Source organism: Bubalus kerabau, chromosome 21 (genome assembly GCF_029407905.1).
Source record: "Bubalus kerabau isolate K-KA32 ecotype Philippines breed swamp buffalo chromosome 21, PCC_UOA_SB_1v2, whole genome shotgun sequence".
Lineage (NCBI taxonomy): Eukaryota > Metazoa > Chordata > Mammalia > Artiodactyla > Bovidae > Bubalus > Bubalus kerabau.
In genome coordinates, this window is record NC_073644.1 from 55,346,842 (window position 1) to 55,367,997 (window position 21,156).

Here is a 21,156-nt window from a genome sequence, read left to right on the forward strand (position 1 = left end):
TGCATAATTCTTAATGGTCTTTATTATCTTCATTTAGCTAAATGTTCCTTTTGCTTTGTGGCTAAAACAAGGGCTAGGAAGAAAATATAAGGACGAACTGTGGTGTTATAAGTAATTGTTGTATATGTGTTAATCTTATAATTTTCTTTTAGTTTTATTGCCAAGTAAAACTGGAATAATCACTAATATTGTCCTAATGCCTACTTACTCACACACTCCCACACCCTCAACTTAAATAATTGCATTTTAAAGAGTAGGTTTTTAGTTGCCTCCTTCCTAAGTCAGTTAGCTGTGCAATAAAATTAGTATAGAAATATATTACTGAAAAAATATGCAGAGTAGAAAGACATCTTCTACGTGATAAAAATTACAAAAACAAGCCTGACAGGGCTTTTTATATTAGAAACACCAACAAAATAACTAAACAATCTTCCAACCTTTCATTTCCTTTCCTTTGTTATGAATTCTAATTCATATGACAATGGAAATAGCTAATTATTCACTCTAAAATTCAGTATCTTAAGAGCACTTTTTTTCATGCCACCCTTAAGCTAGTTACAGTGTGATTGTTGCTGGTGCTGTAATAAAAATCAGGAATTAATATCTAAAATAGTAATACTATTTAGTGATATGAATATTAAATAGTAAAATAGTACAGTGGTGTGTGTGTGTGTGTATGTGTGTGTATGTGTTAGTCGCTTAGTTGTGTCTGACTCTTTGTGACCGAGTAAACAAAAACTCTTGAATTCTAGAAGTCCCCTTTGAAATACAAGAGGGTTTGTTGTTGTTGCTTTTTGGTAAGTGTCAGGCTAACAAAGATAAATCAGAGAAAGTAGATAGACCAGGTGGCATCACTGTGAATCTCTGATGAAATGATGATTGATGATTCCTTTAATAAAACATTTTTACTTTTAAGCACCTATCACTGGTACTGATTTTTTTTTCTATTAGGTTTTTTATGCCTATGCTAAAGTGTATTATTTAAATTTAGTCTTACCTGAAGATCTTTGAATGAAGATACTATATTAGATGCAGCTTTCTTCTGCAAACTAAGGAAACATTCAAACTTAGGGAATGTTCTAAAAACTAAGCTAGAAGAAATCATGGAAAATCTCAGTGTATGTAGTCCCTAAATCGTCTTAGACTTTTCCCAGCAAGATTCATACAGAGATGAGAGTACTGAATACCATCAGTGAAAGCATACCCTTTAGGAGAAGGCATGCTGTATGCTGTGCTTAGTCGCTCAGCCATGTTCGACTCTGCAACCCCATCAACTGTAACCCACCAGGTATTGCTTTTTAATGGTCTACTTTATATTTATAAGATATATATATATATATATATATTCCATATTCAGTAATCTAATTTGTTGGTCATTTATCGTATAATTGCTAAATTTGCCTATTATTCAGGAGACGTGAGAATTAGGATAAATCAGAGTTGATTTCTGGTGATTAGGCAGCCATTAGTGTGCAAAAAGAAGCCATATATTCTTAATGTAGCTGTAACTTGCTTTGGACCATTATGAGTTTAGCATAAAACAAGAGCAACAAAACAATGATAAACATTTTTGATAGCAAATAAATAATCACAGTAAATCCTGAATATATTTCCTCATTTCACAATATACTGAGAATGTGTATATGTATTAATATACACACACATACACCCAGACATATATATATATGTGTCTATATATACACACACACTCATATAGTATAATATGACATAGTATTTTCAGAGCTACATTTTGAAAGTTCTTTGGAGACTTTGTATAAAAGACAAAACCTCTTGCCTTAGTCCCAGAAGTCAGAGTGTTTTATACTGAAAGGCAGTTTGGGAAACCTTCCCACAGCATCTGAAAAGCAGTCTTTTTTTAATTTTTTTTTTCAATTAATTTTTCTTGTGTGTGTGTGAGAGGCAGTGCATAGTTCACACACTCCTTAACTGGGACTTGTCTCTAAATGCCATTCAGGTATCAAGGAACCAGCTGTAGCGAGGCCCTATAGAGCTGTGGGGCAGTGAGAATGTGATTTATAAGGAGAAATTTATATTTGGTCTTTATCCCAATAACAACACAGGGTTCCTAAAAGCTTAGGATTTCCTAAGTGGTGAGACAGTCTTTTGTCATGTGAATGAGGTGACTTCTGAACCCCACCTCGGGATGGGGGCTTGTTGCCTGGGGAACCAAGCTTGCCAGTGAAGAGAGTGCTGGAACTTTCAGGCTTACCCCCATGACTTCTGGTAGAGGAAAGGATCTGGAGGTGGAATCGATCACTGATATCTGTGATGTAATCAGTCCTGCCTGTGTAATGAAGCCTTCATAGAGACTCAAAAGGCGAAGGGGCCTAGCAAGTCTAGGTTGATAGCAGGTGGGGTGTTGGGCTAGAGTCATGGTCGTGGTCACAGAGTCAGACTCATGGCCATGGAAGCTCCACTGCCTTTCCGCATGCCTTACCCTGTGCGTCTCTTCCATCTGGCTCTTCCTCAGTCACATCCTTTCACGATAAACTGGTGACCTGGTGAGTAAAATGTTTCTCTAAGTTCTGTGAACCACTCCAGCAAATTAACTGAGCCCAAGGAGGAGGTCATTAGGAACCTCTGATTTGTAAAGCCATTTAGTCAGAAGCACATTTAACAACCTGGACTCATGACTGGCATCTGAGGTGGGCAGGCAGGGAAACCGTCTTGCAGGACCAATTCCTTAACCTGTGGAATCCGATGGCCGTCTCCTGGCAGACGGATAGGTGTCAGAATCCAGTTGGACTGTAAGGACACCCATTGATGTCCAGAAAGATGCTGCTGGTGTGGGAAATCACCTTCACACACACACATTGGAATTAAATTCAGGAACCCAAAACAGCTGATCTAATTTTTAGAGGAAGATGAAGTCCCAAGGTTGTATGCCTAAATCGGAATCTAGTGAGCTCACGTCAGTGTAATTGCATGTAAATAGTTCTATAGATAATGGTATAAGTGGGGATGTATGTGTATAAAAGAATCTGTATTCTGTCGCCTATTGATCCCCCATTATGACCTTTAAACAATTGAATTTACCCTGTCTGTATTCTAACCTAGGTTACTCAGAGATATTTAGACATAAATACAGAGCACACACAGTCATCCTTCTATTTGCGACTTCACTTTCACTTTTCACTTTCATGCATTGGAGAAGGAAATGGCAACCCACTCCAGTGTTCTTGCCTGGAGAATCCCAGGGACAGAGGAGCCTGGCAGGCTGCCGTCTATGGGGTCACATGGAGTCAGACATGACTGAAGCAACTTAGCAGCAGCAGCAGCAAAGCCTCTATGTCATATTAAAAAAAAAACAAAATTCAGCTGATTAAATTTAAAGATCTAACTGCTGCTGCTGCTGCTGCTAAGTCGCTTCAGTCATGTCCAACTCTGTGCGACCCCATAGACGGAAGCCCACCAGGCTCCCCTGTCCCTGGGATTCTCCAGGCAAGAACACTGGAGGGGGCTGCCATTTCCTTCTCCAATGCATGAAAGTGAAAAGTGAAAGGGAAGTCTCTCAGTCCTGTCCGACTCTTAGCGACCCCATGGACTACAGCCTACCAGGCTCCTCCATCCATGGGATTTTCCAGGCAAGAGTACTGGAGTGGGGTGCCATTGCCTTCTCCGAAAGATTTAACTGGTTTTACTAAATGATTCATGAATCAAGCAACATTCCATCTAGCAGATAGGAACTCCAAGGAACTGAACAAATTTTTTTAAAAAAGCCATATAGACAGAAGTGGAGGGAAAAGGAAATTTCTAACAAGGAGTGGATTGTTTCAGGCAAGGTTGTTTTCCTTTGGAGGAAGTGTGTGTTAGTTGCTCAGTCGTGTCTGAGTCTTCAACCCCATGAGCTGTAGCCCACCAAGCTCCTCTGTCCATGGGATTCTCCAAGCAAGAATACTGGAGTGGGTTGCCGTTTCCTCCTCTAGGGGATCTTCCTAACCCAGGAATTGAACCCGCATCTCTTATGTCTCCTTCATGGCAGGCAGGTTCTTTCCCTCTAGCACCACCTGGGAAGCCCTGGGGCTCTGTTAGGCAGATTATTTTACTAATGCTGACCGAGTAATTCAGAGGCACTGTTAAATGTGTGTGGTTAGCACAAGTGACTTCCTTTTAGGCCTGTTACTTCGTTTTTTGCTGTTGTTGTCTTTTTTAAAAGTAGTTTTAAATCTCTTGATTTAAAGTTATAAAAGCTGTTTGATTTGTATTCCCTCTAATTTGTTTTCCTTTTAGAAAACAAATTATCCAAACATGGATAAAAATCCAAAAATATCCAAACATGGATAAAAAATTTATTTTATTAAAAATATATTTGTCCTTTGTTAAATTGTAACCTGAATCTTTACTACCCTTCAAAGGGCTATTCATGAGGTTTTATTTGCTGAGATTTTTTTTTTTTAACCTAGAACATTTCACCAACTAGGAATCTATTTAAGAAAGTGTTTTAAAGATTAATAAAGCCTATATAGCTTCAACATTAAGTTTCAGTGCTGGTTGATTTTATTAGATTGGGTTTTTGTGACTCCTCTTGCAAAGAGAATTCATTTCCAAAGGCTGGAACATGACATAAAAACTAATTAGTATTTCTTTGATCTAAGCACTGCTTCCAGGGGCATCTTTTGGGTCCCACAGGGCATTGGGTACATTATGAGCTAACATGTGGCTATTTCTTTAAGGTTATTTCCAATTGAGTCTCAGTCCAGGAGTGGCCAAGGTTTGAAAGATGTAGTTTCAGATGAAGTAAATGTCTCCTTTAATCCTCACCCCAAACACAGATGTATTGCATAGACGTAATTTTTTTAAATTTTTATTAAGAACTAGTTCACATACCATAAAAGTCACCTTTTAAAAGTATGTAATTCATTCACTATTCGCACATTAATCACTCTTTTCTAAACCTGGAATATTTTTATCATATCCATCCCCCACCCCCCTCAGGCCCTGGCAGTCACTAACCTACAGTCTGTTTCCATTGTTTGTTTTCTATAAAAATCTGTATTTGATACTGCATTCAATCTATTAATAACAGTCATCTGGTTTCTTTCTTCTATACACTATGAACTTTTTTTTTTTTCAGTTTGAGATAGTGAGTTTATTTCCTTCTGATATATACCCAGAAGTAGAATTGCTGGATCATATGGTAGTTCTATTTCAAAATTTTTGAAGGAACTCCAAACTGTTTTGCTGATTAAAGCAAAAGCAACAAAAGTAAAAATAAATAAGTGGAACCTACATCAAACTAAAAAGCTTCTGCACAGTAAAAGGAATGATCAACAAAATGAAAAAGGCAACCCAAGGAATGGGAGACAATATTTGCAAATCACATATCTGATAAGGGGTTAATACCCAAAATATATAAGGGCCACATACAGCTCAATAGCCAACCCCTCCCCCCAAAAAAATCCAATTAAAGATGGGCAAAGAACTTGAACAGACATTTTCCAAAGAATACATTCAAATGGCCAATAGGTACTTGAAAAGGTGCTCAACATCATTAATCATTACAATGCAAGTCAAAACCACAATGAGATATCATCTCACACCTGTGAAAATGACTGTTAACAAAAGACAAGATAACAAGTGTTGGCAAAAATATGGAGGATAAGAACCCCTTGGCTGGAATGTAAATTGGTGCAGCTATTAGAAGGCAATGGCATCCCACTCCAGTACTCTTGCCTGGAAAATCCCACGGATGGAGGAGCCTGGTGGGCTGCAGTCCATGGGGTCGCTAAGAGTAGGACAGGACTGAGTGACTTCACTTTCACTGTTCACTTTCATTCATTGGAGAAGGAAATGGCACCCCACTCCAGTGCTCTTGCCTGGAAAATCCATGGACGGAGGAGCCTGGTGGGCTGCAGTCCATGGGGTCGCAAAGAGTCGGACAAGACTGAGCGACTTCACTTTTACTTTTTACTTTCATGCATCGGAGAAGGAAATGGCAACCCACTCCAGTGTTCTTGCCTGGAGAATCCCAGGGACGGCGGAGCCTGGTGGGCTGCCGTCTGTGGGGTCGCACAGAGTCAGATACAACTGAAGCAACTTAGCAGCAGCAGCAGCATTATGCAAAAACAGTTTGGAGTTCTTCTATTGCTTGTTTTTAACATAAATGAGATTATCTGATTATCCTATAAATAGTATGTCACTTGTTTTTTTCACTTAATGACATAGCTTAGCATGGTTCTATGTTTGTCCTTACAGATCAGCCTCATAGTTTTTAATACTCCATAGTATTTTTTGATTTACTATTTGTATGTTGAGAGAGATTTGGTTTGTCTCTATTTTTTTTCTCACTTTTGTTATATATTTATGGACATAACACTTTGTATTTAGTGGATACTCTTTTGTGTGTATTTCTGACAAGCTCTCTAAGACTTGTTCTAGTTCTCTACCTAGCACTGTCATCTCTGAGTTAAAGAGTATCAGCATTGTAATAGATCCTGTATATTCAAGAACCTTCTGTTACCATGGACCTAAACATCAGCGGTCAGTGTTTGCTTACTGCCATTGACCGAGCAAATCCAACTGGCTTCTCCTTAGCTTGTAAATATCACTGAAGTCTATTGCTCACTCCAATGAGTAGTGATGACTCGACACTGTTATTTAACAGCTACAAGTGTTTGCCTCACTTTAAAAAAAAAAGAGAGAGAGATTGTTATTACAGCATTCTATAAAAATACATCTCAGCTGAGTCCTAGGATTCCCTTGCTCTCCTGCTTGGTGTGAAAGGAGTCTTCTAGTAGATGTCACTTCATGAGATGGCTTGGGGCTACTTTTAGGTACAAAATGGCATACTGGTACACCACAGAAGAGCAGAAACTCTCTCTGATGGCCTAAAGACCCTTCAGAGTCTGCCTCTGCCCGGGCCTTTAGCCCCATCTGTGATCCTTTCCATACTCTTCCTTTCAGTTTTGTTTATCTGTATTGTTGTTGTTCTTTTAATTGAGATATAGTTGCTTTACAATATTGTGTTAGTCTCTGCTGTGCAATGAAGTGGGTCAGCTCTTTGTATATGTGTGACCCCGCCCTGCCCTCACGTCACCCCCTGTGCTATGCAGCAGCTCCCCCCCGGCTGTTTTACATGTGGCGGTGCACATGACGTCAATCCCAATCTCGCAATTCAAAAACAGTTTCCTAAACATGCATGTTCTGATGCTCACGGCTTTTCATCCTTTATGTCTTCCTTTCCCATCCATTATGCTCCATCTTTCATCTTCCTTTTTAAAATGTTTTTAAAGACTATATTCATGCAATCCATCTTTAGAAATCTTGACCTGGTCCCTTAGCTTAGGAAAGTCTCCATCCTCCTGTACTCATGGTAACATGAGCTTCCTCCCATTATAACGTGTCCTTATAAAATACACACACACGATGCCTCCACTGGTCAATGACTTTGTGAAGACGGATCATGTTGTACCTTCCTAACTTTTCTGGATGGACAAACTCTTTAGAGCTTGGTTTGGTTCTTTAATGATGTTGAAACACATCTCTTAATTCTCACTTAGCCAAAGTCTTAAGTGAAGTTTGTCCTCGCTTTGAAGGGCTTTCTCTGGGCCTTCAAACCTTGGGACCTTTCCTTCTCTTTCTGCACACTGACTGGTTACCCCCGTTACATAAAATTATTAGTTGGGTTGAGAGAGTCATATTAATAATATGGCTTGGATTACTAACTGTGCTTTCATACAAATCTTGATTATTGGTAACTGACTTAGAAAACTTTCCCCCATTCTATGCTTGTTGTCTACTTATGTGAAAAAATGCAAGCAGTCATCTTATTTTAAATTTGTTTCCTTCAATACTAAGCTATCTTTTTGAAGTCTTTTTCCCTCAGAATTTGTGTGCAGGACAAATGTTTCTTTTTTCAAAAAGGCTTTTTGAAAGGCTCATGGAAAATATTTAAATGATCAGCATTAGTTATATTGCCTTTGCAGCTATGTAAATAATTTCAGCCCTTTCCCCATCAGAACTCTCACAACTTAACATACCTTCAGAAAATGCGAATAAGATTACACGATAATGCTGTCCCTAAGCATTTTATTGCTCGGGAAGGGAAACGTGAGTGCAAAGCTGAGAATGCATGTGTTCAGCCTGGTAACAATAAAAAGGATGTTTATAAATGAAATAGCACCACAAATGGCCCCACACTTTCGAGGAGGAAAGCAATTTGGTGAAGTGAAAGATGTTAAATGTTTTAATTTTCTTCTATGCCAGTAAAATCTTGTAAAACAAGGTGACATATTAAATTTTCTATACTATAGCAGTTCCGAGAGCCTGTCAACATTTTCATTATACACTCTATTTTCAGAGCTTTATAACTCAGCTTTAAGAATTCATTCTAGCCTGACATTTGGAGTGCAAGGTCTTACCTGGGCAACATGTGTTTCACATGTGTTAAAAATTATGAGTTTTTCTACTTCTCAGTTTATAATGAGTAACCTTTTCATACTTTTGCACTTGGCCTGCTCTGCCCCAGAAGTTGGAGGCAGAAGGCTGACACGGGGTAGGTCACTGATGGGGGAAACGTATCTACAAGTGTGGGCATCACTGGCCGGGCTGCCAGTTTTCATCGTGAAGACTCACGCTCGTACTAGTCAGTCAGGCCACCATAGTGAAAGCAGAAAGAGCCCTACTCCACTGACCTCACTGTTTTAGACTATGCCAGCTCTCCACAGAGCAGGCGCTCATCGATGGGGGAATTCTGTTTATTTCAACATTTGTATTAGTTTGTGGATGACGTTCACACCTTTATTTAAAGCTCCGCACATTCATTCTAATCTTGTAGGTTTGCTATTAAATCTTCTGCATGGTGGTGTTTCTATTCCTATCATATTTAGCGCTCAATAGGGCTTTAGTTAATACTGAATAATGCAGACACCATTTTGTTGTACTTAGGAATACATGCAGTTAAATCCTGCAGTTAAATCTCCTAAAGATTTGTCATTGGGAAGGTAGTAAGAAAAGAATGAGGGAAGAAAGAGCAAGGAAGCAGAAGAAGAGAAAAAGACATGCTGTCCTTTGGTTTCTGGCTTTGAAATGTCCCGAGAACTGACTACTTAGCATGGTTTATCCAAAAGAACAGACATAGGCTATCTAGAAAAGAGTGGAATGCCCTCCATTAAAGCCATGGTACCAAGTCTTCACCTCTGGGTTGTTTCAGAAGATTTCTAGTACATCATCACTTCCATATATAAAGATTGTCACTCAGTCATGTCCAACTCTTTGCTACCCTAGGGACTGTAGCCCACCAGGCTCCTCTGTCCATGGGATTCTCCAGGCAAGAATACTGGACTGGGTTGCCATGCCCTTCTCCAGGGGATCTTTCCGACCTGGGAATCAAACCCAGGTCTCCTGTGTTGCAGGCAGATTCTTTACCATCTGAGATACCAGGGAAGCCCCAGAAACATATGGGTTCCCTGACCAGGGTTAGAAGGTAGGCCCCCTGCATTGGGAGACCAGAGTCTTAGCCACTGGACCCCCAGGGAAGTCCCATATATGTTCAGCATTATTCCATTTACCGAATTGCATTCTATTTTTAAACAGTTGTCAAATTCAAGTTAAAATGTGAAAAGCACCCAGGATATAACCCCAACACGTGTTTCCGTTGTGTGGGCACCGACTTCGTGCCAGTGTCATGAAAAGTTTTATATTTCTCACAACCAGCCTTGATGAGATGTCCCTCCGGAGCAGACTAAGAGACCGATGCTCTGAATAATTCACCCCACTACTAATCAGTGTCCAAGTCTGGTTCGGAGCCCAGGTCTTACAGACCCCCATACCATATTCTTTTCTGTAAGTCATCATGCCTTCCTTTGTGTATACAAAGACGTCCGTTGCATTTTTCTGTCAGAATCACGCTCTACCTAACACCGTCAATGGCTTTCATTTTCCAGGGAAACATGTTAAGATACAAAGCCTGGACCTCCAGGCTAAAAAAGAAAAAGTGAAGGACCAAATGACTCTCAGTATTTGAAGTTTAAACCAAGAAGCTGCTTTCCTCTGCAACTTCTTTCTTACCTCAGAGTTAACTCTGTCCCTTTCTTTTTGTTAGTCCCATTGCCCTGGATGTATTGATTGTATCCACTGAGTCATCTAAGATGGAAGTCTGGGCGATGTAATTTCTCTTTCTCTCATCAACAACATTCTTACCAAATACCAAGTCATGTCCAATCGTGAAGAAACATTTTTTCCAAGCCGTGTCCAGACTTGAAGAACCGCTTTTTTTTTTTTTTCTTTTGAATCGACTTACCTTTAAGGACACTTTGAGTTTAGAGCAAAATTGAGCAGAAGCTACAGAGAGTTCCCATTACTTCCATTTCTCCCCGTATGCATAACCTCCCCCACTATTAACTTCCCACCTTTATTACAATTGATGAGCCTACACTGACACATTGTATTCCTCCAAATTCATAACTTACCTTAGAATTTGCTCTTGGTGTTGTATCTTTTGGTTTTAACAAATGTATAATGAAATGTATAACCCCTGGCAACCACTAATCTTTTATAGCCTCCTTAGTTTTACTTTTTTCTGAGTAGTATAGTTGGACTTACACAGTGTGTAGCCTTTTCAGATCAGTTTCTTTCACTTATAATGCCCTTGTGGCTCAGCTGGTTAAGAATCCACCTGCAATGTGGGACACCTGGGTTCTATCTCTGGGTTGGAAAGATCCCCTGGAGAAGGGAAAAGCTACCCACTCCAGTATTCTGGCTTGGAGAATTCCATGGAATATATAGCCCATGGGGTTGCAAAGAGACATGACTGAGCAACTTTCACTAATTTTCCTCCATGTCTTTTCATGGCTTAGTAGCTATTCCTTTTTATCACTGAATAATACTCCATTGTCTGGATGTCAGATCAGATCAGATCGGTCGCTCAGTCGTGTCCGACTCTTTGCGACCCCATGAATCGCAGCATGCCAGGCCTCCCTGTCCATCACCAACTCCCGGAGTTCACCCAGACTCACGTCCATCAAGTCAGTGATGCCATCCAGCCATCTCATCCTCTGTCCTCCTCCTTCTCCTCCTGCTGCCAATCCCTCCCAGCATCAGAGTCTTTTCCAATGAGTCAACTCTTCGCATAAGGTGGCCAAAGTATTGGAGTTTCAGCTTTAGCATCATTCCTTCCAAAGAAATTCCAGGGCTGATCTCCTTCAGAATGGACTGGTTGGATCTCCTTGCAGTCCAAGGGACTCTCAAGAGTCTTCTCCAACACTACGGTTCAAAAGCTTCAATTCTTCGGCGTTCAGCCTTCTTCACAGTCCAAATCTCACATCCATACCTGACCACAGGAAAAACCATAGCCTTCACTAGACAAACCTTTGTTGGCAAAGTAATGTCTCTGCTTTTGAATATGCTATCTAGGTTGGTCATAACTTTCCTTCCAAGGAGTAAGCGTCTTTTAATTTCATGGCTGCAGTCACCATTTGTAGTGATTTTGGAGCCCAGAAAAAGAAAGTCTGACACTGTTTCCACTATTTCCCCGTCTATTTCCCATGAAGTGGTGGGACCGGATGCCATGATCTTCGTTTTCTGAATGTTGAACTTTAAGCCAACTTTTTCACTCTCCACTTTGACTTTCATCAAGAGGCTTTTGAGTTCCTCTTCACTTTCTGCCAGAAGGGTGGTGTCATCTGCATATCTGAGGTGATTGATATTTCTCCCGGCAACCTTGATTCCAGCTTGTGTTTCTTCCAGTCCAGCTTTTCTCATGATGTACTCCACATATAAGTTAAATAAACAGGGTGACAATATACAGCCTTGACGAACTCCTTTTCCTATTTGGAACCAGTCTGTTGTTCCATGTCCAGTTCTAACTGTTGCTTCCTGACCTGCATACAAATTTCTCGAATGGCAGATCAGGTGGTCTGGTATTCCCATCTCTTTCAGAATTTTCCACAGTTTATTGTGATCCACACAGTCAAAGGCTTTGGCAGAAATAGATGTTTTTCTGGAAATTGCTTGCTTTTTCTATGATCCAGCAGATGTTGGCAATTTGATCTCTGGATGTACCACAGGTTAAAAGGATATCGTGGTTGTTTCCAAGTTTTAGCAATTATGAATAAAGCTGCTATAAATATACATGGGCAGTTTTTTGGGTGTACATAAATTTTCGGTTTACTTGGGTTAATACCAAAAAAAACGCAATTGCTGTTCTATATGGTTGCTATATCTTTAGTTTTTTAAGAACCTGCCAGACTATCTTCCAAAGTACCATTTTGCATTCCCACCAGCAATGCATGAGTTTCCTTTTGTTCCATATTCTTGTCATCATTTGGTGTTGCCAATTTTCTGGATTTTGGCCAGTCTAGTAAGTGTGTAGTGGTGTCTTGTTTTATTTTGCAATAACCTAATGATATATGATGCTGAGCACCTTTCACGTGGCTATTGGCCATCTATTTATCACCTTTGGTGAGGTGTCTGTTCAGGCGTTTTACTCGTGTTTTAAACTGTTTTTTTTTTCCCCCTTATTGTTGAGTTTCAAGAGCTCTTTATGCATTTTGGAAACAGTCCTTTATCAGATAAGTGTTTTACAAACATTTTCTCCCAGTTTGTGGTCTTCTCATTCTCTTAACAATGTCTCTCATAGAACAGGTTTTAACTTTAATGAAGCCCAGTTTATCAATTTTCTGTTCATGGATCATGGCTTTGGGGTTGTATCTCAAGAGTCATCACCAAATTCAGGGTCATTTAGATTTTCTCCTGTGTTAATATCTGTAATTAAAAAAATTGTAATATTTTGTTTGACTTTTAGGTCTGTGATCTATTTTCAGTTGCTTTTTGTGAAAAGTATATGATATGTGTGGGCTTCCCAGGCGACTCAGTGGGTAAAGAATCTGCCTGCCATTGCAGGAGACCTGGGTTTGATCCCTGGATTGGGAAAATCCCCTGGAGGAAGGCATGGCAACACACTCCAGTATTCTTACCTGGAGAATCCCATGAACAGAGGAGCCTGATGGGCTACAGTCCACAGGGTTGCAAAGAGTCAGACATGACTGAACACACATGCACGAGATATGTGGATTCTTTTTTTAAAATGTAGTGCCTTCCAGCACCATTTGTTTAAAAGACAGTGTTTTCCCCTAAATTTTGCCATTGCATCTTTTTCAAAGATCAGTTGACTCTATCTACACCATTCATATTTTGTTGTATTTATTTCTTTCCATGTCTGCTGGTACCCTCCAAACAGAATCTTTCATCATCTCTTAATTGCATCTCCTACAAAAGTCTACTAATTAGTTTTATAGTGTATTTTATACACAGAGGCCAAAGTTGTCTTTAAAAGATATTTGAAGTTGTTCAGTGTATTCCCACTAGTTTTAGGACCCAATCTAAAGCCTTTAATGACCCAGCAGTTCTGCCTAATCTCACTTCTTCCTTCCATCCTTTCCCCGCACTCCCTCTCCTTCCTCCACAGCCAGATCCATTCTCACCAGCCTCCTAGGGATGTTCCAGGCACAACTTTCTCACTTCTTTTCTCACTTGCTTGAGTAAGCCACACAACCTGCTGCATCAAGACTCAGAATATGGAATAATCTCCTAGAGACCCTTATCCCAGTTCCTTCCAGTTAAGCTTATATCTGGTCATTTTTCAGAGCCCTGTTTGGATGTCACCACTTTTTCTGGGTTTTCTGTTGATTTTTTTAAAGCCCAGGAAGATACCCAAATGTCTTCTAAACCAGGTGACATCAGCTGGCTTCCGAGGAACTCATTTTTTAAAATGTGTTTTATTTTATTTTATTTTTTGCCTGTGCTGGGTCTTCCTTGTCGTGCAGGTGTTTCTCTCCAGCTGCCTGAGCTGCGGCTGCTGTGTAGGTGCGGTGCTCGGGGGCCTCTCGTGGCAGTGTCTCTCTTGTTGCAGGGTGCAGGCTGTAGGTGTGGGGCACCACTGGTTGAGGCTCTTGGACTCTAGAGAGCACAGGCTCAGCAGTCGCGGTACACGTGCTTAGCTGTTCCACAGCCTGTAGGAACCTCCCAGACCAGGGATCAAACCCATATTGCCTGCATGGCAAAGTGGATTCTTAACCACTGGCCCACCAGGGAAGCCCCTATCTGTTGATTTTTTAAGTCTTAGTGCCAACTGCTTTCACAGCACTATGACTTAACTGTCCTTCATATAACTGCTGATTATACTTTTATTACTTTTTTTTTCCTGCCCACCTGCCCCCCACTTTCATAAAGGAAGCTTTCTGATCAAAGGGGATACTGTGTCTGTCATCATCCCCGATGTGTTCACAGGGGGCATGGGGTCACAGCATCTTAGTGTCCTGCCGGGGCTGTGGGCGGAGAAGGCAATGGCACCCCACTCCAGTGTTCTTGCCTGGAGAATCCCAGGGATGGGGGAGCCTGGTGGACTGCCATCTATGGGGTCGCACAGAGTCGGACACAATTGAAGCGACTTAGCAGTTAGCAGCAGGGGCTGTGGGCAGTACTGAGCAGAAACCATCTCTAAGGGATGTGGGCACAGCTGCAGGGCAGGGCAGCTAAGGGCTAAGCCCATGATTACTAGGGCCTGGGACTTCTTTGTTTACCTGGGGGTCAAGTAATCAAATCCTGAGTCAGAAGACTTTAATTACCAGTGTACAGGAACCCAGACAGCAGGGATTGGACAGTCATGGAATCTTGGATTTGGGAAAGGTGAAAGTCAGCATGTAGTAGTCAAGCCCTTCGTAATGATCTTAAACCCAGAGAATTAAAGGATTCAGAGTCCATCTTCCTTCCACATCCTTCAAGGCCCCATAGTCCAGAGATCATTTTGGTTTTTGTCATGGCAAGAAAAATAGGACTGTTACTGTTGTTGGCCTCTCCTCCCATTGAGCCAATACGGAGAGGAATGGTGGTTTTCATCTTTTTTATTCTTATGTATTGGATTGGTACTCCATCCATAAGATGTTATGGAATAACCCAAACAAATATTTTGGCCAACCCAAATAATAACCAGATTTCCCTTTCAGAAAGCAGTTTTGAAGTTCTTCCCAGTTTACTTTCAAGCCTCAGTGTTTTGAACTGAATTCTGGGGTGGGTCAGCATCAGAGCATGAAATTCATGTGCAAACCTCAAAACCAACATAAGGTAGAGAGCGTGTGTGGGTTTTTTTCTTTTTTTTAATGCAGTAAAGAAAAATTCTTATTCACCTAAAATGAGTGTAATATGTAAAATACATGAAGAAACTGATTATTATTTTTCCATTCAATTTAATTTTAAAATTATTTAAATGAAATAGGAATATGCCAGAGTTCCTTCTTAGCTGGTTTCTTGAAGCACTTTCTCCCTTATAAAGCCAGTAGCCTCCTTTCAGAAAAAGTGAACGCAGTCTCACTTTTCTCCCCTGTATTCCAGAGGTGGATACAGAAGTTGGAAACTTTTTCTACATAGAAAGGTAGTGAGTCAGTGTCCAGAACCGAAAGATAGGTTGGGGCATTACCCTCTGAAATATCTGGGGATATAAATGGAGACATTGTATCAGAGAGATCTCTAACATCTTTTCCCTGGGCTCTTTGGAATTTATTCAGTATCAAAGTCTTCATCAGTTCAGTTCAGTTCAGTCGCTCAGTCATGTCAGACTCTGCGACCCCATGAACTACAGCACGCCAGGCTTCCCTGTCCATCACCAACTCCCAGAGTCTACCCAAACCCATGTCCATCAAGTTGGTGATGCCATCCAGCCATCTCATCCTCTGTCGTCCCCTTCTCCTCCTGCCCTCAATCCCTTCCAGCATCAGGGTCTTTTCCAATGAGTCAGCTCTTCACATCAGGTGGCCAAAGTATTGGAGTTTCAGCTTCAACATCACTCCTTCCAAAGAACACCCAGGACTGATCTCCTTTAGGATGGACTGATTGGATCTCCTTGCAGTCCAAGGGACTCTCAAGAGTCTTCTTCAATACCACAGTTCAAAAGCATCAATTCTTCATCAGTGTTGAATTATTCTTTTGTTACCTCTCTCATTTTTTAGTTAGCTCTTAAGCACGGTGCTTCACAAATTTACTTTGTATCAGAATCTTCTGGAGGAAATTGGTTAAAGGAAAAAAAAAAAAATCAGGTCCAGGCCTTGTCCTACTTCAGTGAGCCTGTTTTATTTGTTAGCTCCCCACGTGAATCTGATATACATCAAAGTTTAATATGTATATGGGTTCAAGATTACTAGCAAGTTGACTAGCAAGTGTCTAGTGGCGTCTGTGGTGCAAGAAGACTACACCATGCTTTGTTACTCTGTGAACTCCCTCTTTTAATTTACAGTGGAGTTATTTTATCTGTGGCACCTTCTTTTTCGTACTAGAGTTGAATCCTTATTAATTGTTGTGGTTGTTGTTTAGTTGCTAAGTCATGTCCGACCCTTTTGCAACCCCATAGACTGTGTAGCCCACCAGGCTCTGCTGTCCATGGAATTTTCCAGGCAAGAATGTTGGAGTGGGTTGCCATTTCCTTCTGCAGGGGATCTTCCTGACCCAGGGATCGAACCCAGGTCTCTTGTGGGTTCGATTCCTGCATTGGCAGGCAACTTCTTTCCCACTGATGCCACCTGGGAAGCCTATTATTAGAAGCTATTAACTATCACATCCTCTCTATTAGATGATATTGTAATGACATCCACTTAGGTAGATGGTAATTTTGTCAATTCATGCTGAACACTTCTTGTTAAGAGTTACTTTTTTCAAGAATATTCCATTGTACCATGATTAAAAATAGCCAGTAAACCATGACTATCAGGAGGATAAAAGCATCATGGGGCACGAGCAATTTATTTTTGAGAGAACCTGGCTGTATTCTCTGTTTAAAAACATAAGAGCTCAGATTAGACAAAACCCTTCCTTCAAGGAGATTTCACTCCAGTAGAACATATCCAGGAGATTTTAGGCTAGTAGAACAGCATGATGATTTTATTTGTTTTGGGGGGAAGGAATTGCTTGTTTTTGTTTTTTTTGCATTTGTTTATTTTTTTCTTTATGGTTAAGACTCAGTGGAAAAGACTCAGTAAAAACATGGTAAAAACTCAGTGGAAACTGAAACTCTCCAAGGAATGATTTAGCATCTTATCTCTAATTTCTTGCCCCTAAGGTTTAAATCATTGTAATAGAATATGCATTATCTTTCTCTTGTTTCTCCTGGAGATTTCCTGCTTCATTACACATCCAAGTGTATGCAAATATTTTTATTGCTAGGAAAATAAAGTTAGTGCATTGGTCAGTTGGCTGGGATTCATGGTACTGTGGGCCTGATTCCTCATAGATTGCCATATGGCTTGGAGATCATGTCATGATACTTCAAACCTTTTATGCTCTGACTAGGAATAGCGTCGGAGAAGGCAATGGCAACCCACTCCAGTACTCTTGCCTGGAAAATCCCATGGACGGAGGAGCCTGGTGGGCTGCAGTCCATGGGGTTGCTAAGAGTCGGACACGACTGAGCGACTTCACTTTCACTTTTCACTTTCCTGCATTGGAGAAGGAAATGGCAACCCACTCCAGTGTTCTTGCCTGGAGAATACCAGGGACGGGGGAGCCTGGTGGGCTGCAGTCCATGGGGTTGCTAAGAGTCAGACACGACTGAGCGACTTCACTTTCACTTTTCACTTTCCTGCATTGGAGAAGGAAATGGCAACCCACTCCAGTGTTCTTGCCTGGAGAATCCCAGGGATGGGGGAGCCTGGTGGGCTGCTGTCTATGGGGTTGCACAGCCTAAAGTGACTTAGGAGCAGCAGCAGCAGGAATAGCATCCCCACCATATCCTCCAGCGGCTGCTGGGAAGAATAATAGCAACTAGGAGGAATTTAGCAAGAAGAAATGATCATTTCAGTGGAAAAGTTTAGATTTAACATCATTAGATCCCAGAAAACTATAACTTCTGTATCAGAGTTTATGCTTTCACTGAGTTAGACACTTGAAACTGGGATCCTGACCTCTCAACTTTTAATATGGAAGAGTTTCACCTCACCTGATGGAGATGTATCTATTTTGTGACCTGAGAATCAGTTAAATTTGTAGCCGAAGCAAAGGGATCTTCCTTTCATTTTATATCCTTACCTCTGAGTTCCATTTTAAGATGATTTATTCCCCTAAATATGCACATTTGTCTCCCCAACATCACTCAGGCAATGATAGAAAAAAGTTTATAAGAATTAGGAGGCATGACCCAAATATAATGAAGAGAAAACTGCGAAATATATGTGGACAACAGATTGCAACCATTTGTAGGAAACAAAAGTGAGATACAGGAGGAAAGAGATGAAACAAGATTGATAAGGCTGCAGCTGCCATAGGGTGCCCTGATGATCATCTCCAGGGGTTAAATGTAATAATGTGTAGTAAGTTGATGTGGGGCCTGGGAGACTGTTCTGGAATAAGAGCCCTAGATGTCTGTACTATTTAGTCAAGTTAGATCAGCTGCAAGCAGTGTTTTTTCCCAAAGAGTCTGGACACTGACTTGTTCTATAAGCTTCACCTGGGAGCTTGTTAAAGTTGCAAATATTGGGCTTTAGCCTCAACAGAGGCTCTGGGGGCGGGGCCCAGTGGTCTGACAGTTAGCAAGCCTCCAGGTAATTCTGATTCCTAATTAGCCTTAGATCCACTAGCCTAACGCGCAGTTCGGCGGATTGCAGCTCAGGGGTGGCGGTGTTCTCCTCCGCAGAACCTTGAACCCCAAGGAAAACCCCCAAGGTAGAAAAGAGGAGACAAAAGGGGTGGCTGGTGGTGGGGATATTAACAAATCATCCTCCCGTCTTCTCTGTTTTTTTGTAGAATTCCAGCAAATAGCCATTTCCTAGGTCGAAAAAGGAAAACTATTTAAAATCAGGAAGGGACTGTTTGAGAATGTCTAGAACACACAAGGCTGAGAAATTATGTATCTCATACCTTTCCTAGGAAGTTACTTGTAGACGAGGAGCAGAGAGAAAAGAAAGTTGATGACTAGCAACAGGCCTGGAACGCGGGGTAGGCCTGAGCTCTGCCAGGTGATTTCAGGCTTGGATCCTCCTTAAAAAAGAAAAAAATAATAATATTTTGTTCACTGTGGACTTTTGGGGGAGTCTTCATTTTGATTGTTTTAAAAAAATAACTGCAGCCATGAAATTAAAAGACGCTTACTCCTTGGAAGGAAAGTTATGACCAACCTAGATAGCATATTCAAAAGCAGAGATTACTTTGCCAACAAAGGTCCGTCTAGTCAAGGCTGTGGTTTTTCCTGTGGTCATGTATGGATGTGAGAGTTGGACTGTGAAGAAGGCTGAGTGCCGAAGAATTGATGCTTTTGAACTGTGGTGTTGGAGAAGACTCTTGAGAGTCCCTTGGACTGCAAGGAGATCAGCCCTGGGATTTCTTTGGAAGGAATGATGCTAAAGCTGAAACTCGAGTACTTTGGCCACCTCATGCGAAGAGTTGACTCATTGGAAAAGACTCTGATGCTGGGAGGGATTGGGGGCAGGAGGAGAAGGGGACGACAGAGGATGAGATGGCTGGATGGCATCACTGACTCGATGGACGTGAGTCTCAGTGAACTCCGGGAGTTGGTGATGGACAGGGAGGCCTGGCATGCTGCGATTCATGGGGTCGCAGAGTCGGACACAACTGAGCGACTGATCTGATCTGATCTGATTACTTTTGGGCCCCTTGCCTTGCTAACCAAACCAGCCCTGGCCTTTTTTCGTATCGGTTTCTTGTGGTTGTTGTAACATGGACCATCCATAAACTGGGAAGTGAGACAGGCTTGGTTTTGGTTTGTTGGTAAATCCTGTGGGACTCTTTGCAACCCCATGGACTGTAGCCCTCCAGGCTCCTCTGTCCATGGGATTCTCCAGGCAAGAATACTGGAGTGGGTAACCGTTCCCTTCTCCAGGGGATCTTCCCAGCCCCAGGGGTTGAACTCCTGTCTCCTGCATTGCAGGCGGATTCTTTACCACCAAAGCCACCAGGGAAGCCCCAAGGGAGTGTTAAAGCAGTAGAAGTTTATTCACTTATAATTCTGGGGCCAAAAGTCTGAAATGAAGGTGTTGGCAGTTTCCCATGTTCCTCTGAAGGCTCTCTCAGGGAGAATTGTTTTTTTTTTGTTTTGTTTTGTTTTTTCTTTTTTTTTTTGCCTCTTCCAGCTTTTCTTGGTACCAAGCTTATCTAATTAGCCTGTGTCTCTCCAGACTTTGCCTTTGTAGTCACATTACCTCTTATTTTGGCTGGTGTTTTCTCAGTATGATGTCTGTATCGACACTCTCCCAAAGTTGCTCTTAAAAAGATACTTGTCATTGGATTTAGGGCCATCCTGGATAATCTACGGACAGTCTCATCTCAAGAATCTTAATTACATCAGCAAAACTATTCATTAAAGAAACAAAAACAAGAAGGGCAACATTTAGAGATTTAGGGCTTCGGACATGAATGCATTGTTTTTTGAGGGTGAACTGGAGGAAAATTAAGCCTACTATGAATTGCAAAGTGTGGATGCAAAGTAAGGAAAAACAAAAAAACAGTGAAGGAACATACCAGAAGGAAACCTGTTGCAGCTGACCTAGATAAAGATTAGGCCAAGACAGACTGGAGTAGAATAGAGGCCAATCCGCAGGGAAAAGAGACTTGGTTGATTTGCTGAAAGATTTGAAGGAAAAAATGAGATTATAAATACAATTGTTTAAAAGAAAAAAGCAATGCAAATGCCTGGAAAAATTAAAGGCGGAAACTAGAAGAAATTTGTATACACTGCTTGGCCTATCTGCAAGCAGTATTGACATAATTTTGAAAATGTAAGAAGTGCTTAAACTTTTGGCCTTTTTGAATCCACCTATAGGCTTCCCTGGTGCCTCAGACAGTAAAGAATCTGCCTGCAATGTGGGAGACCGAGGTTTGATCCCTGGGTTGGGAAGATCCCCTGGAGGAGGGCATGGCAACCTACTCCAGTATTCTTGCCTGGAGAATCCCATAGACAGAGGAGCCTGGCAGATTATAGTCCTTGGGGTCGCAAAGAGTCAGACACGACTGAGTGACTGAGCACACAGATAATGCACAATGCGTTAATGAATCTATCCTGAAAAGGTAAATGTATCTATGGCAGAAGGTAGATGGTAAAACGGAAAAGAGCGCTAAAAAGCACTGGTAAAGACAGTAATAGTCTCTTCTTACAAACTATGAAATCGAGAAGTATTACCTATCACTGAAAGAAGAATAAGA

At 41.2% G+C, this 21,156-nt stretch overlaps 1 protein-coding gene across 11 annotated transcripts in view; it reads left to right on the plus strand.

Moving 5' to 3' along the window:
• Nucleotides 1-21,156, plus strand: part of DCC (DCC netrin 1 receptor) — a 1,416,568-nt gene that overhangs the window by 589,252 nt on the left and 806,160 nt on the right. Inside the window, exon 1 of one of the 11 annotated variants that reach the window (XM_055559277.1) lies at nt 18,529-18,663. The exons of the other annotated variants lie outside the window; for them this stretch is intronic. The gene's annotated coding sequence lies outside the window, so the exon portion shown is untranslated. Of the gene's footprint in view, nt 1-18,528; nt 18,664-21,156 lie in introns of those variants that run through there. 11 annotated transcript variants of the gene reach the window in all.